The sequence below is a fragment of the Oryzias latipes genome, chromosome 15, assembly GCF_053564925.1.
Source record: "Oryzias latipes strain Hd-rR chromosome 15, Olatipes_Hd-rR_3.1".
NCBI lineage: Eukaryota > Metazoa > Chordata > Actinopteri > Beloniformes > Adrianichthyidae > Oryzias > Oryzias latipes.
The window spans coordinates 18,204,414-18,220,103 of record NC_136251.1 but is presented as its reverse complement, the minus strand read 5'-3'; the positions used below and the strand labels follow the sequence as shown (position 1 = coordinate 18,220,103).

The following is a 15,690-nucleotide window of genomic DNA, read 5'->3' as shown; positions in this document are numbered from 1 at the left end:
GCCTTGCCTTTCAGTCTATTAATGAAAGACAGTAATGGCCCGAGAAGCTGTTACTGTATCACAAGACACAGCTTTAAATACTTATGAGGAAAAAAAAACGTCACTATTTTTTAAAAGTTTGAGAATTTAGATCTAAACTGATCAAAATTTCATCTTAAATCAGCAACTTAATTGTTTTTTTAGGCTCCTTGCTCTGTTTGACTAAAAAGTGATTGCAAAAGAACTATTATAATTTAGCTAAAGCCCCATTTAATTTCCCAAACAGGATGGCCGAGCAATCCACCGCCTTCTGGTTACATTTCCCCTCAGAGCACCATCCGTCGTCACAGGGTCAGGGGTCGGGAGATTCATCAAAACAGTTTGTGCAGCATGAAGTACACAAAGAAGCCTCTCAGGATTAGAAAGGGCTTGCTTTGTTTATGGCTGTCTACATTCGGGCCTGTGCCATCGTCACCTAGGCCTGCTTGGTGTAAAGTGATCAGCCATCCCAGTTAGCTGACAGGCACACCGTCACATGCGTAGTTTGCCTGCTGCTCACACACTGTAGAGCAGACACACTGTTGTTGGCCTTTCTAGTTCTGCAACTTCTCTGTGTTCTTCAGGTTTTGTTTTTCACCTGTTTCAGCTTGTTTTATTATAGCTGCCTCAGGCTTTACTGGCTAAATAAAAATATTTTTGAAAAGACAGTTGCGCCATTTGTGCAGATTACATTTTTAAAAAGCTTTTGCATCCATCCGTCTATGCATTTACTCCTCTGGAAAAAGGGGAAATTACAAAAGTGTCTCATTCCAAAGGGAAGAACATATTAGTAAAAAACACACAAGTTGTTATCAGGACTATAGGATTAAAGCTATTGCACCAATAATACTTTTGTAATGATTTTTTTACACATATCTAGTTGCATTTGCCCCAAGCAGCCAAATGTTGTATTTTGCACAATATACAATATATAATAATAGTTATAAAAAATTATTTTTATTTGATGGCCTACTATATGCGTGCAGAAAAGCAAAGAGTGGGAACGGTGAGAGCTGTTCCTGTTACGAATTTGCCCCTTATTTGGGTTTTGAGCTGCCTGCAGTGAGAAATCTTGCACGGACAAAAAAAGAAGCACAGCTTCATCTTTCCAACTTAGGCCGCAGGCTCCATTAGCCGCTGTTTGGACACCTGTTGAGGCTTCAGCCTAATGAGGGGGGCTGTCAGCGAGGGGCTTTGATAAACTGAGAGATTATCCAAACAGTGGTACACCTCCACTCAATGCATTAGAGCTGAATTAGCGCAAAGAGGATATGCATGACAGGGACCTGTAGGTCTGAAGGATGCTCAGTTCAAAAGAAAATTTAATTTATTACTGACAAAATATATTAGTCAACTGAGGGTTTTCTTATTGAGAAAGATGAGTGGGAGCGTGAAGTTCTAGGTTAAAGTTTGCTACAACGTTAAGAAAATTTATAGCATTTTAAGTGAGGCTCAACCCCCCCACCCAAAAAAAAAGAACATTGGGAAACTTCCAATGGTTGTCTTAGAATAAATGGACTTTTTAAATTTACTTGAATACTTTTTAACCTGCCAAAAATTTTACGGTAGTCCACCATTTCTTATACGCACATTTTAAACTAAAATATCAAAATGTACAAAAAAGGGTACACTAACTAAAGAAGAATTTAAGGAAAAGCATATCGAGTATTCATGGCTCTCCCAAGAGAATGCAGTGAGTTTTGTGCGGCCTCAACTAGGGTGTGTACACCGGTCATGGGCATAAACTTCAATTTCTGTCCATGACATTTATTAACTCCTGCAAATACAACAGCTGCTGTTCTCCCTTGCACTCCCTCTCAGGTCGAGGAAAATGAAATCATCTAATTTCCTACGCATAGCCTTGAGAGTTTTTCTTTTTTTGTGAACTTACTCCAGCTGAATTAAGGGAAAGGTTTTAAAGCATTAAATCATTTATTTACACAGCGCAATACCCCCTTTTCCACCGGTGACCAACACAACATTGACGCCTCAACAGACTATAATCCACTTACAATGGCTAATGCTTTTAGGCAGGTTAAAGGTTTTATTTAAAACAAATTACATTTTGATCACGTAAATCTGCTCCAACTAAAACAATAGACAAATGTTCCACTTAATTGAAGAGCTCCAAAATTTTGTGATGATCTTTTAGGAATTATTTATATTTCACAATTTAAAAAATCTTCACTCTACACATACTGTATGAGCATTGTTGATTTTAATAACTGTTAGCAGGACGATGTGATGTCATTAGTGAGTAAATGTTGGTCTCTTGGGTGGTAAAGACACTGCTGGCAATAACTGAGAATGTGCCTCTCATTAAAAACTGCTTCAGTGACTGGGAATAAATTCATTTTTGATTCTATTAGCTCAGCAGATGGGGATAAACCACAGAGTGGGAGCTTAAACCAGCCTAAGGCTAATGGATATATTTGTGCAATAATTTTACCTTCAATCATTAGCAACAAACAGTGCATTCTATATGTATTTATTAAAAAAAATCATCTTTAAGGATTCATGTCATCATGTTATTATCCATCCACCTTCTTGTTTCTAGTAATTTCTCTAATTTCTATTATTCTTCACAGGTTTGCATTTTAGAGCTAAATGAAAGGTTGTTATCACCTTAAAGGATGCAAATGTGTAATAGAAAGCTCATTTTATACAACGCCAACAAATCAGAAATTTTCAAAGTGCAAATAATAATTTTAAAAAACAACTCAAAGTTGTTTTGATGTCTAAATTACAAATAATTCAGCATTTGGTTTTTCCAGCTTATTCTAAAGATTGAGTTGTTAAAAAGCTGCTGACAGTCGCTGACTAAATGTTGTTGAAATATTTACCATTCAATTCTAAATGTCATAAATACTCTAAGGAAAACAGTGAAAAAAAATACCTGTTGGAATTTCTCTAGCCTTTATCTTTATGGTTTATGCCAACAGCAGGCCTCATGCACTAACAATGCCATGTTTAATTTACCCTCATCAACACATCCGCCCCTCTGTTCCTTCAATTTCTGCTTTGTGGCTGTGACGCGAAGACAGGATTTAATCATTTGTTAGTGAGGCAATGACAGTAAAGGCCAGAGCCTGCAGGGGTTTAAGGAGCAGGCTGTGTGGTCCTATCAGATTGCAGTATTGAGATGATGTCTAGCTAGGGTTATAAAAGAGCTGAAATTGAGAGAAAAACTTTCAGATTTTTTTTAAATAAACAAAACAAAATAAAGTTAATTTTGGAATCATTTCAGCAAATTGATTTAAGAAAGAAAAAATATTTTTAAGAAAGTACTTGTTGAAATCAACCAGTTAGGGTTTCAATGTTTTACTTATAGATCACTTTGTGTATACCATGTCAATAACAGAATTTATTCTACTTTGCTGATAATTTAATGACACTATAAAGAAAGAAGCATCATAAGTCTTCTCTGGGGTGTCAAGTTGAAGAAGCCCAGCAGAGGTTCAGCTCTGTTCCAAAGCTGACGTTCCTCACTCTGATGTTTAACATTTACATGGAATTCAGAGACTTTAATCTGCCTCATGAGAAAAAGATCAACACACTGATTTCCACCCAAATTTTGTGTGTTCAAGGTGCTGGACTTTGTAAAGGCAACTGCCTTCCACATCGGGGGCCAATCAGGAACAGATGGACGGGGTGATGACCCCCCTCTGCAGGCGGGTGCAGCAGAGCAACTGCCACTCAAATCGCAGCATGTGGATGTGTGTGAGCGTAGATGCGTGTGTCAGAGGATGGTGGGAGGTTGTGTTATGGCTCTGAGGGTGCCACGGCAAACAGGGCTCTCGTATGAGTGAGTGACACCCCCCTGACATCTGTTCCAGGGAAAACACTCGCACTCCTCAGTGCTCCCACTTCTCCACTAACAATCTTTTTTAACTTGGTCTTTGTCGTCTCCAGTTCTGTCTCCTCCACTCACGCACACACGGCCAAAGAGTTAGGAGATCTTTTCATTTTACAGTAAAGCCAAAAGGAATGGAGAAATTAGATTAGGTAGTAAAAGATACCCCATTTGTGATGTGGCTCTTTGCAGGGTTTTATGCACAGTTGACAGAGGAGGCTACAGACGGCACTGATGCCTTTAACCCTTTTCTTCTCTTCCCTCTCTTGCTGATGCATCCCCCTCCCACTCCACCTCCATTCCTTGCTTGGTGATCAGGTTTCTTTCTGTCCATCAGCGGAGGAAGAAGAGAAGAGGGGGAGGAGGTGAGTTGTTCTGATCAATGGCAGGAAACCAGACGATGGGAAGGGAAGAAACAGATAGGCCTCATAACCAACCTACCTATACCAGTCCACCACAATCACATGCACCCAGCTACATCTCCCTCCCTCCTATAACTTCAATTTATACACTGACACACTCTGGTGAAACACAGTCCAGATTGTACACAAACAAACGCACATCTGACCGCAAACACACGTAAAGCGTATTTTGCCCTTTGCACAACGAATGCACACCTTGGCCATATCATTTTTATGCATACCTCCTCCTCTTAATAGGAGATATTAAAACTGTATACATTCTGGGCTCTATGGAAATATATAACAAATTGCTTTCTGTCTCCAGGGAGGGCACAAACATTTCCACACATGAGCACACTGCAGGTTTGTAAGACACAATTTAATCTTATGTGCAAGTGGGAGTTCATTAATTTGTGGCATTTTTTATTAATGCTTATTGCCAGCATTTTATTGTGGACAACACTGTTGCTTGTACCTTAAGGCATTTCCTATCTGCACAATTAGATGCTAGTTATTCAAATATTTTCCTCATATCAAATTATTTAATATTGCATCCTGGCATTGTTGCAGCATTGTGAAAGCCACAGCCGCGCAAATTGACATTGAAAATTTCTCTTTCTGTGAGGACTTACTAAAGATATACTTGAAACAAATACAACTGTTTAATGCTCTCATCTTGTGTGTTCACCGGCACATGCTTATAAGCGTGTGCTTCCAATTTTTCGGTGCAGGCTGTTGAGCCTTCTTGCCACTCCAGCTAACTCTTAACTCCTGTCAAAACACAGAGCTTTAAATTGAATTAAGATCGCCCACTGCAGTCCCTACTGGGCCCCCCCAACACCTTAAACACCATGCAGTGCGCTCAGAAACACACAGACGTGCAACCACATAAATGCACACACACAAGTACCCTCCAGTGCAATCACTGATACTCAAAGTGCAAATAAATTTTCAGAAAAGTGCACATCAGCTAGAAATACTGCAGATCCAAAGATAATTAAAAAAAAAAAAAGCAGGTACATTTATGAGCAGAGAATATTTTGATTCCATTAAAGTTTTGAACAGCCTTAAAACTCTGTTATTGCTAATATGCCGCAGCTGAAATTGAGATAATGTGTCGTGTCTATGCTGCTAGAGAGAGTTTTTGTCATGCCCGGCAAAAATACATGTTTGGGAGGATAAAAACAAACAAACATAAATGCATGTATTCAGATATAAATGAGTGGTGAAGGAAGTTTATTTTCTCTAGAACTAAAGAAAAAAAATCTGAATTCCTGCTACTATTCTGAATTAAGCAAAAGCACATCATAATCTCAGGTGCTAAACCGTCACACTAAGTCTTTACACAGCAGAGGATTAGATCGTAACCAAACAACAAATGGGTTGTGGGCTTCTGCTATTTCTCATCCACTTCATATATGTTGCACAAGTGTCAATGTTCTGTGTTTTATCCAAAGATTCGTTAGTAGTAGTCTGAATTGGTCTATTAGAAATCATGTTAAAGCAATATTATCCGAGTGGGAGGGTCATTAATCATCAGCTTGACAAGAGCTCTGGACATTGTTGACAAGTAATGAGTGTGTTACTAACCTTTACTACATCTGGGCTGCTGTTGAGTGGATAATAAGTACACTGATGATGATAAAAAACGCAATATGCACTCCATAAATTCTGGTGATTATGTGTCATTACTTAACTATAAAGCATAAAAAGAAAGTAGAGGGGTTTTTTTCATTTTTACAGTTGAATATTTTCGTGTTGGCACATGTGCAGAGTGGCAGTTTGGAGCTTTGCTGAGGTAGCCGATGAAATCCTTCTTTATTTTTCTATTTTTGTTTAATAAAAACCTAAAATTTTATTGCACTTTTGTTTTAATCTGAAAATCACTTAAGTAAACACACATGATCTATTTCCTATTTTTGCCCCATTCCTGTGTGCCTTTAACAAAAGGGACTTACTTACTTACTGCAGAGAATGCATTTGTGTGTGTGTGTGTGTGTGTGTGTGCGTGCGTGCGCGTGCGTGCGTGCGTGTGTGTGTGTGTGTGTGTGTGTGTACGTGTACGTGTCTATAATATTGAGAAAAGGCCACTGCAGTGCAACCTAACGCCAGTGCTTTGTCTGTGCCCCACAGCCTGCTAAGCAGGGAGCTTCTCTATTTTTCTAAATTCAATCCTTTAAAAGTAATTTTGGGTTCAGGTGAATTACGGTAATCATTTTATTGTTGGTCATTTTATTAATATTTTTAATATATTTTGGAATATATTCTGCCCTACATTTTCCAAGTTTTAAACATTTGAAAGTGTTTTTAAACTTGCCCACAATTTTTAAAAGTGCAGCTTGTATTTCTAAGTATTTTAAAAGGTATTTTAACCCCAACTATTTCAACTTTTTAATTTAATTTTTTTATTTTAAACAAATGAAAATAAACATAAGAGTTTAAGATAGACAGATAAAACAAGACAGTGTCCTTGGAAAAAAGTGGGTTGAAGAGAAATCTAGTATGATCCCATCCATTTTTTACAAAACCTGATGATCTGCACATTTCTAGTTACAGAATTTTCTGTTTTCTATTTTATAAAATTAACATGTTTAAAGTTTGCAACGAATTGCTCAAGTTTTACACAAGTTTAAAGACAACAGGAATGTGTTTGTGACCTGAAGAGCCTGTTGTAGCTGTTTTGCGAGTGTATTAAAGCAAAACCAGCTGAAATCTTAGAATATGGATAAAAAAAAACTCAGAGGTTACTGTCCTGCTTTCGACTCTAATAAGCTATTCTACCCCTAAAACCTTTTTTTTTGCACGTGAGGCTACGTTTATGGGCTTTTGCACAAATGCACTTGCGTTTCCACCACTTCTAGGACATAATTGTTTGTTGTGATACTGCGGTGAAGCCCTCAGGCCCTCTTAAGCTAATCAGTTTCTCTTCCTCTCTCTTTGCAGATAGATCAGTTGACAAGGCCGTGGGCAGGACAGCGCAGTGAAGCACAGCGTCTACCTTCTGGCCTTCCCCTTGCATGACACACATTCTCTGCCATTCTGGCAAAACACATTAGCATGCAGCCTGCTATTCCATTAGCCAGTCCACTTTCCCATTCCAGCCCTCAGCTGTTGTGGCTCTTCGCTCTGGAGGTGGTGATATGCGATGCAACCTTGCAAGTTAAAACACTACATATCAGCTTTGCTGGCAAACATTTTTGAAGGATTTGCAAAATGATTTATATATCAGTTTGCTACGTAACATGCAACTGAAATAAAACTCTAAGTTATTGAAATTGTAATAATATTTAAAATTTGTATTTTTTTACTAGTAATTTTAGTGAAATGGTGATGTAAAAGGTCGTAGACAACATTTTGAGTATTAAAGTAAATAAATGCCTTATTTATGCTCATGTCAAAAGTTTTTAATAAGTAAAATATAAAATATGTACAAAAAAAACAATACAAAAAGTTAATTAAAAAAATAAATTTTGCCCCAACTAAATGACTCTGATTTGAAAGAAAACAAGAACATTTATTAAAAGAAATATGAAAATAATAAATCTCCAAGGTTTTATTAAATCATTTATTTGTATGTTTGTCAAGTGAGATTAAACTGTTAAAACGTTTTACCGGTGTTTCAGTTTGCATACTGCATGAAGAAGAAAACTATACATATATTTTTTACATCTTTTAACTTTTTGTGGTTATTCTTCAAGGGCTTTCACACACAATGAACATACACACTATTATCTGTCACACTCAGACAGTAAACTTCCTCTTAAGGATACTAATGGTGCCATTGGCACATTTAAAATATTTCTGTATTAAATTATCTTTTCACACTTTTGTGTTTTGGGGATATCTCATACAACTCATACTGGACATGTTTATTCCCTACACCTGGCATAGCTCTCTGTGCTTATTGCACAGAAAGAGCCGAGTTGTACACAACACTATTTTAATACACAACAAAAAAAGGTTTTAATGATCCTAAACTGTATATAAAATATGTATTAGAAACTTAAGAAAGGAGTATATTCTTGATACACAAAACTAACAAACAAGTTTATCCCCTTTGTGCAGATTGTCTGGAACAGCAGAATTTTTTTTGAGCAGGCTGAAGATCATCCAGATTTCTCCGGCAGCTTACCGTGCTTATGAGACAGATTACTCCCAAGAGGATGAAGATATAGTTAAACAAAAACAACACTGGTGTAAATTCACCCTCTTTAAAGCTCTAGGTCTTGAGCGTGCAGTCTGCATGCACACAGTTCTCACTTGTATGCTGCTGCTGATGATGATTGCTTAATTGCAGGCAGCTTGCAGTCGCTTTGTAGACTCTATTCTATCTCACTCACAGTGCGAGTGTGTTTCACAAGTTGTAATGCAAAGGGAGTGGGCTCAAGAGGCTGTGAGGGGCATGTAATATGATTAAATTGTGCAAAGTATTGTTTAGAGAATTGATAATTACTTACATCCCTCTCTGGCCACTGAGACACTGTCCAGACCCCTTTTTTTGCTTCACACTAGCACTAATACACACACAGGAAAACTTTACACTGCAAACACTCAACTCTCAAGTACACGTTCAGTGCCTGCACATCAGATCGTCAATCAACAACGTGATCATGGTTTAGAAGAAGGGTCAGTCATTTCAACAAATTGTCAGATAGAGTTGAGTGTTTTTGTTTGATTTTTCAATGCTCTCAACCGTCACAGTTTTTTTGAAAGGTCGAAGATCAACAAAAGTTATTCCATTTGCCCCCAACTGGTTAGTAGCCAGGAATTTGAGAAGTTTTACTAGCAATGTTGAATATACTAACCCAGATCTTTACTCTTGGATTTTATGAGCATAACTCAAAGTTATTCACCAAAACTGCCCACACTGTGAAACTGTGTGAAAGTTCAGTTAAATTAAATTCTGTCCATTTAAAAAATCAACATCTTCAAGCCAAGCCCAAGAAGCTACTTCAATGAGAACCAAAAACAATTCTATATCAATGATTTAAGTCAAGTTTCCCTGAAGGACAGACCTGGGTGACTTTACAGAAACACACATTAATTTGAAACAGACTAAAGGGGCATTTTATTCACAGTAATACAGTTTACTTAAAATAATTATGATCTTTTTTTCACCAAATATTCTCAGTGATCTCTATTACAAACATTTATTAATCCTGCAGACATTTTTAAAGGGTGGTCAATTACTGAGAGTGTAAATACATGCATACATATAAAATATCAAATATATAAAATTTAGATGAGTTTAATTTTAGTAAACTTCCTCGCTGATATTGTGCTTTTTGGGTTACATCATTGCTGTGTTTAGTTAGCAAATTTGCTCAAAAGCAAGAGACTCTTTGGCTGGGAACAGTTTTGTTTGGAGTTTTTATGTCCCAGTGAGTTTTTCTTCAGACTGTCAAGACTGTTCCAGGTAAAGTGGTGACTCTAAATTAAAAAAGCTGAGAGCATGGGCGCTTATGGTTGTTTGTCTTGACTTTCTCTGTCGGTCTGTGATGGACTGGCGACCTGACCAGGGTGCACGCTACCTCTTTCCTGATGACAGCTGGGATATGCTCCAATACAGGGTTTCATTTTACTTGTAATGAAGGAACAGAAACAAAATCTTAAAAATGTAAATTTAAGCAAACTTAGGCAAACAGAAAAGTGATTTAAAGCCACATTCGCCTGTGTGTGCACACTTTTTGGGTGAGAAGGTCACTGGAGGCGCCAAGCTGCATTCAAGATTGAGTGTTTAACTTCAATTTTCACCGTCTCTCTTTCACCAGTTCTGGCACTTAGTGCATGTTAGACATAAAGACGTGACCACAATACCACGTTCTACGTAAGAGGACCTTTTTCACACTCATAATATTGACTCAGATAATGTCTTCATCACTGTATGGCAATGCCAGATCAGATGAACGGCACTCTGTGCAAACAAAGCACAACTAGTGACTGAATAAATGACGTTGCTCTTACCTTTTTACCTCTGTATTAATAAAAGAAGCTCTTTAAATTTTTTTTTTTTATGGTGCTTAGCAGCAAGTGTGTGCTCGCTCATCAAGGTGTGCACGCTTCCTCTGCTCTTAAAGACCTTTGCTTCAGAGTGCAAGGAAATGGACATGAAAATATACAGAATTGGCTGTAATTATATATGAAGGTTTATTTAAGTTTGAGGGCAGCATGGACAGGCAGACAGAAATCCAGATGAGGGGCTTGTATGCTTGTTGAGGAGAGTGGGTTAAGCATGTGTATGTATGCTTTTATTTCACATTGTGGCTTGATGATGTTGTCTGGGCCAATCTGGCCAAGTGAATGGTTTGAATTTACAAGCCCGCGACAGTCAAATTGTCGTAATCACTAAGTAAACAGATACTTCCCCAAACTATCAGGGCACACACGCCTGACAAAACTGCCTGCAAGGCAAAGGTTGTGGGGTGAAAGAGAGAGAAAACGTTCCCTGTTAATTGTTGTTTTCCTTCTTATGCTGACCAAAAACACCCAGTGCAATTATTCATAAGTGCCACTTTGATTTGAGCAAATTTGTTTGAAAGAGGCTTAAGGTGTTTCACTCAAGTTTTTTCTCTCAGAAACTTTGAGATATGCACCAAAAGGCCCGTTGCCCACAGCATTGTCAGTTAAATTGAAGCTGAGAGCCAGGCCGACGATAGAATTACACACCTTGTGCCCTTTTCCGAATGACTTGCCTCTAATCTAACCCAATCTGGCTTTCTGCAAACCTTATGGTGCTATATTTCTTTACATGCGTTGGGTCTTAAGATGGGATATCAGCTGATGAATATAATCCACTCAAATTGATTATATTTGTTTAAAGAAAATTGCTTTTTGCTGAAGCCTTTTGTAAACATTTAATCAAAGTTTACAGTTTTCCTGAAACTTGACTCTATCTTGATGTTTAAGTGCAAACAAACGTGTGTTTCCATAACAGAGGAAATTCAGTAGAAAGAGTCCCTACAACATGGCAATTATATCACATTATGGTACGTCACAGATGTATAACAGCAGAATTCAACAGCTGACCTTACAGGACCACCTTTGAGAGTTTAGAGTGGTCCAATCAAACTATAAAACTATCATAAACTATAACACAATGTGAGCTGTGAGACAATTAACAGCATCAGTCTTTGTTTGGCTGATTGAACTCAACTACTAACAATGAGGTTGGAAATCAAGGTAAGCACCAGCCTGCTTATGGTCCACCAGTGATTTGGACATGAGAGTGTGGCTCAGGCCAAGTCAGCAACCTTACACCAGAGTATAGAGTATCTGTCATGCCTGGTTTACAGCAGACCTACGTCTGGAACGGGAGCAGCAAAGATCCTGTGACACGGAGAGGACAAAAACCCTCAAGTGGAACACGTCTCACAGAGCGGTAGCATTCCGAGAAGATCCATCGAGCTCTAATTAGGCATCTTTTAGTGAAAATTATTATTTTGGGTAATAACTGCTGACAATAAAATGTGAAAAGAATTAGAAGAATTAACATGAAAAATGTTTCTGGCAGTCAAAATCCTATCACCATTAGCTCATTTAAATGACAATTATCAAGTCTAATATATCATTGCCTTTCAGAATAAATATAATGAGAAGTTATTTCAAGATTTTCTTAGAAAAAAAGTGTCTAGACAGTGGCGTATCAGATGTCCACTTAATGTAGCTAATGGGAGCTCCCAGTTGTCTTTACAAACCTAAACGGCAGCCACAAACTTTACCATCTAACATTAACCACCTCACCAAATACCACAGCTAAGGTTTAAACTGTAAAATACAAACGAGCCAGCCCACTGTATGCACCGAGAGGAATTATTACAGCTTTTTAGCATTTTGCAAGACAAGGACAGTTTTACTGCGTGTGAGTGCGCATGTGCATGAGAACACAGCTGTGTTTATGGGCTAATTATTCTTGCAGTTAAACCGTAATTAGTTTTGTGGCACTCCCACAGTGATAAGTGTCGTGTTACAGCTCATATGCATAATCAGACCAAAAATTCTCGACTGGTTTGAATCTTTCAACGCTTTTTCCTGTTGCTCCAGACCCGTCCCTCTCATTCAGATGCTTTTGTTTTGTCTACCACACATACACAGACACTGACACACACACACACATACGACACACAATGCAACATGAGAAGTGCTGCCAGTAATGTGTCAATGCAAACATTTGGGGAAGGCCCACTCACTTCATTTTCAAAGATAAGATAAAGAGAGAATCCTTAGATGCCCTGTTGGTTTTTAACTAAAGAGAATGACAAAACAAAATCTATTTTGGTTTTTATTATATTTTCTGTTGTATGAAGGTGTTAGGTCAGCTGTAGTTGCTGGAAAAAATGTAATATATATATATATATATATATATATATTAAAGAATGATAGAAGGTGGTTTTAACCAACAAACAGAAAGTACTCGAGTTAAACCAAAACTGTAATCAATAAGAGGTGATCAGCATCTAGAGACTGGCCAAAACAAGCTGAAAATAAAGTTCTTAATATGTTCTTTAAAAATATTTTCTACAGTTTAAATCTTCATGCAGTGTTCACAACCATGTCTATATTTTGATCTTCTGTTACATTAGAAATGTCTGTGTTCAATTATCCCTCTAAGATAGATGTTTTATTTAGGGGTGTCATATTGTGCATTAATCAAGATTAATTAATTACAGACAAATTAGCGGGGTTTTTTTGTGTTAATCTAATTTATTATCTATAACAGTTATCTATTATGTAAGGGATAATGCCCGATAAGGTGTCCAATATCAGAAATGGAATTACAACACATAGGACTGGTTTTGTGGGACTGATCCCTTCAGATGGTTGCTTCCTTGAAGTCCAATAATTTCTGATAATACACACCCAGAAGGGCAGTTATTCCACGCATGCCATGGTCAATTACAAATTAACTAAATGTTAAACAAGAAAATGTGGTAGATGTATATATGTCTTTGGCTAAAGAAAGAGGATGTTGTTACAGTAAAAGTTTCAGAAGTGGAGGTGAACCTAATTAGGCGAAGGCAGGCCATTGCCTTAGGCTCCAAACCATTAAGGGCTCCTTAAAAAACAAACAAAAAAAATCTTTAAAACTAATTTTACATTTCAAATTTCATTAAATATACATATTATTTAAATCACTTGGAAAGAACAACTTCATTAAAATAAAACCATCTGCATGTAATTCTGCATAAATGATTAACTGGAGCTGAACAGTAATAACACTAATGGCAAAGTGACTATAAACAGCCACTATTCTTGTTAACAAAAAGACACAAGTGAAGCAAAAAAGGTTGGTTGCATGCTTTTTTTGTGCAAGATATAAATGACAACATTACAAACCTTCAACAGCAAACCATGATTATCTAGACGAAATGTTACTTCAACACCCATTCAAATACAAATTAATTAATAATTTACTTGGAAAGTAATGAAGAAAAAATAACACATATCCATTTGAATGGTTTTACATGAAACAGTTAAAACTGATTACCAGTTAAGAAAACCAATTTGCATTCTATCATAATGAACGCAGTACACATGCACAGAGAGCACTAGAAGGGCAGTTCCTCTCCTCTTTCCCTTAACCCATTCCTTGTAGGGGGGGCCAGCAGCTGGTGTAGGGGTAGTGGTTGTGTCCCAGATGCGGTGCGTCGTTGAGCTACAATTCACGAATTGGGGATAACAGTACAACTGAGCTGGGGGGGCGTTTATGGTAAGGGTTCCCACCTTCATGCACCGGGTTCCATTATCCTTTCAGCAACTAGAACCTAACCACTCCAGGCATGCCACTCTTTCTTTCCATCTGTGGCCTCTGTCTTGGGTGCCCGGAAAAAGGGTGCCCTTGTTCAAGGGGGACGCCTTGTTAAAGGATGCCCCTGAACTATGGTCTCAAACTCCAGACCTCGAGGGCCGGCTTCCTGTTGGCTTTCCAGAAATCCTGCCTTGTCTGCTGCTGATTACTTGGATCAGGTGTGTTTAGTCAAGAAAGAGCTTCAATGGCAGGTTGGTTAGAAAACATGTTGGACCCCGGCCTTCAAGGCCTGACACCCCTGCCCTAGACCATCTCTGGTGCCCATCTGGAAACCTCTGCTTTGGGTGGGGCTATAGCTGTCTGTGCCCCTTTCTGTACCACCTTTTTTTTTAAATAAGACTCTCCGTACACCCTTACCCCTTTTACCCTCTCCCTTTTGTCTCACTCATTTTCTCTCTTTCTCCTTTCCATCTGGTCCATAACTTAAAATAAAATAAATTACATTGATTTCTAAAAATACGTTTTGTTTAAAATAAAAAAAAGGGGTTTTTAATATACACCTGGTTTGTCTACAGAGTATATATTAGAACTCAAACTAAAAAAAAATACATTTTTAAAACAAGAGACTCACAGCTATAGTCTGTCTGCTCAGCTACTGGACAGGAAAAATAGAAAAGGAAAATATGTACAAAATAAGAGCAATAATAATTATTACATTATGTTACATTATTATAACTTACTAAGAGACAGACTGGCAATATGCCTTTGCCCAACAGTACCTGGGATAGGCTCCAGCAACCCTGTGAACATTTTTTTGTAAATAACAACAACAAAAATCTAAAATCTTAATGAAACTTAAGGAAAAACAACTGCTTTCTCATTGTGAAACGCACAATTTTGACACACCTTAAATAACATGTTATTCTCATTAATTCTACCTTTAAAAAAATAAAACCTCTGAAGGTTTTCTTCATCTGGACATTTGTTTTCATGACCTCTTGAGTCTAAAAACAGAAAACCTGCTTTGTCTGCCAACATACAGATTATGAATGATGATAATGAGCTGCAGTAGAATCTAAGACACAACACAAGTTTTCTCTCTGCATGTGCCTCTGTGGTAAAACTAAACAACTTCCTTTCTTGACAAATCTTTCAGCTCCAAGATGCCTATGTGTCGGTAAATTATCAGTCAAGGACACTTTCTTCTTATGTACAGTATCCCGTTTGTAGGATGCTTTGGATAAAAGCGTCTCACAAATACCTAAATTGAACTGTAAAAAGAATATGTCAATATTTTTGTATGTTTTTCACTCATGATGAAGTTAAAACTCCATGGATGAAAACACACTTCCCCTGTTTGATGTTTATGCTGCCCTGAACTTCTCCTGAATAAATCCCCAGCCTTTTTTTTTCCCTAAGTGCTCCAAAGGGAACCAGTGATGTCAATCCCAGTATTTATAATGCTTGGTTTGCTTTCTCTCTACTCATAACAGACTGGAAATGTCAACCTCGGGTTTTGCAGTGTGTATCTTGGCTGGAGAAGAAAAGGCCTGACAGCAAAAAAGACTTGTGTGTGTGCGTGATACTGACAGATTTTTCTTCACACTTAATGTTGACATTGACAGTAAGCATTTGGATTTGTGTATATTTGTGTTCCTCCAAAATCACAAGCC

General features: G+C 37.7%; 1 long non-coding RNA gene across 1 annotated transcript in view; it reads left to right on the top strand.

Annotated features, from left to right (window-relative positions):
- LOC144984144 (uncharacterized) overlaps positions 1–7,751 on the top strand; it is a 36,526-nt gene extending 28,775 nt beyond the window's left edge. Inside the window, exons 2-4 of the long non-coding RNA XR_013647810.1 lie at positions 3,606–4,236; positions 4,598–4,635; positions 7,216–7,751. This is a non-coding gene — a long non-coding RNA (uncharacterized LOC144984144). The remainder of the gene's footprint in view (positions 1–3,605; positions 4,237–4,597; positions 4,636–7,215) is intronic.
- The last annotated feature ends 7,939 nt before the right edge of the window (positions 7,752–15,690 follow it).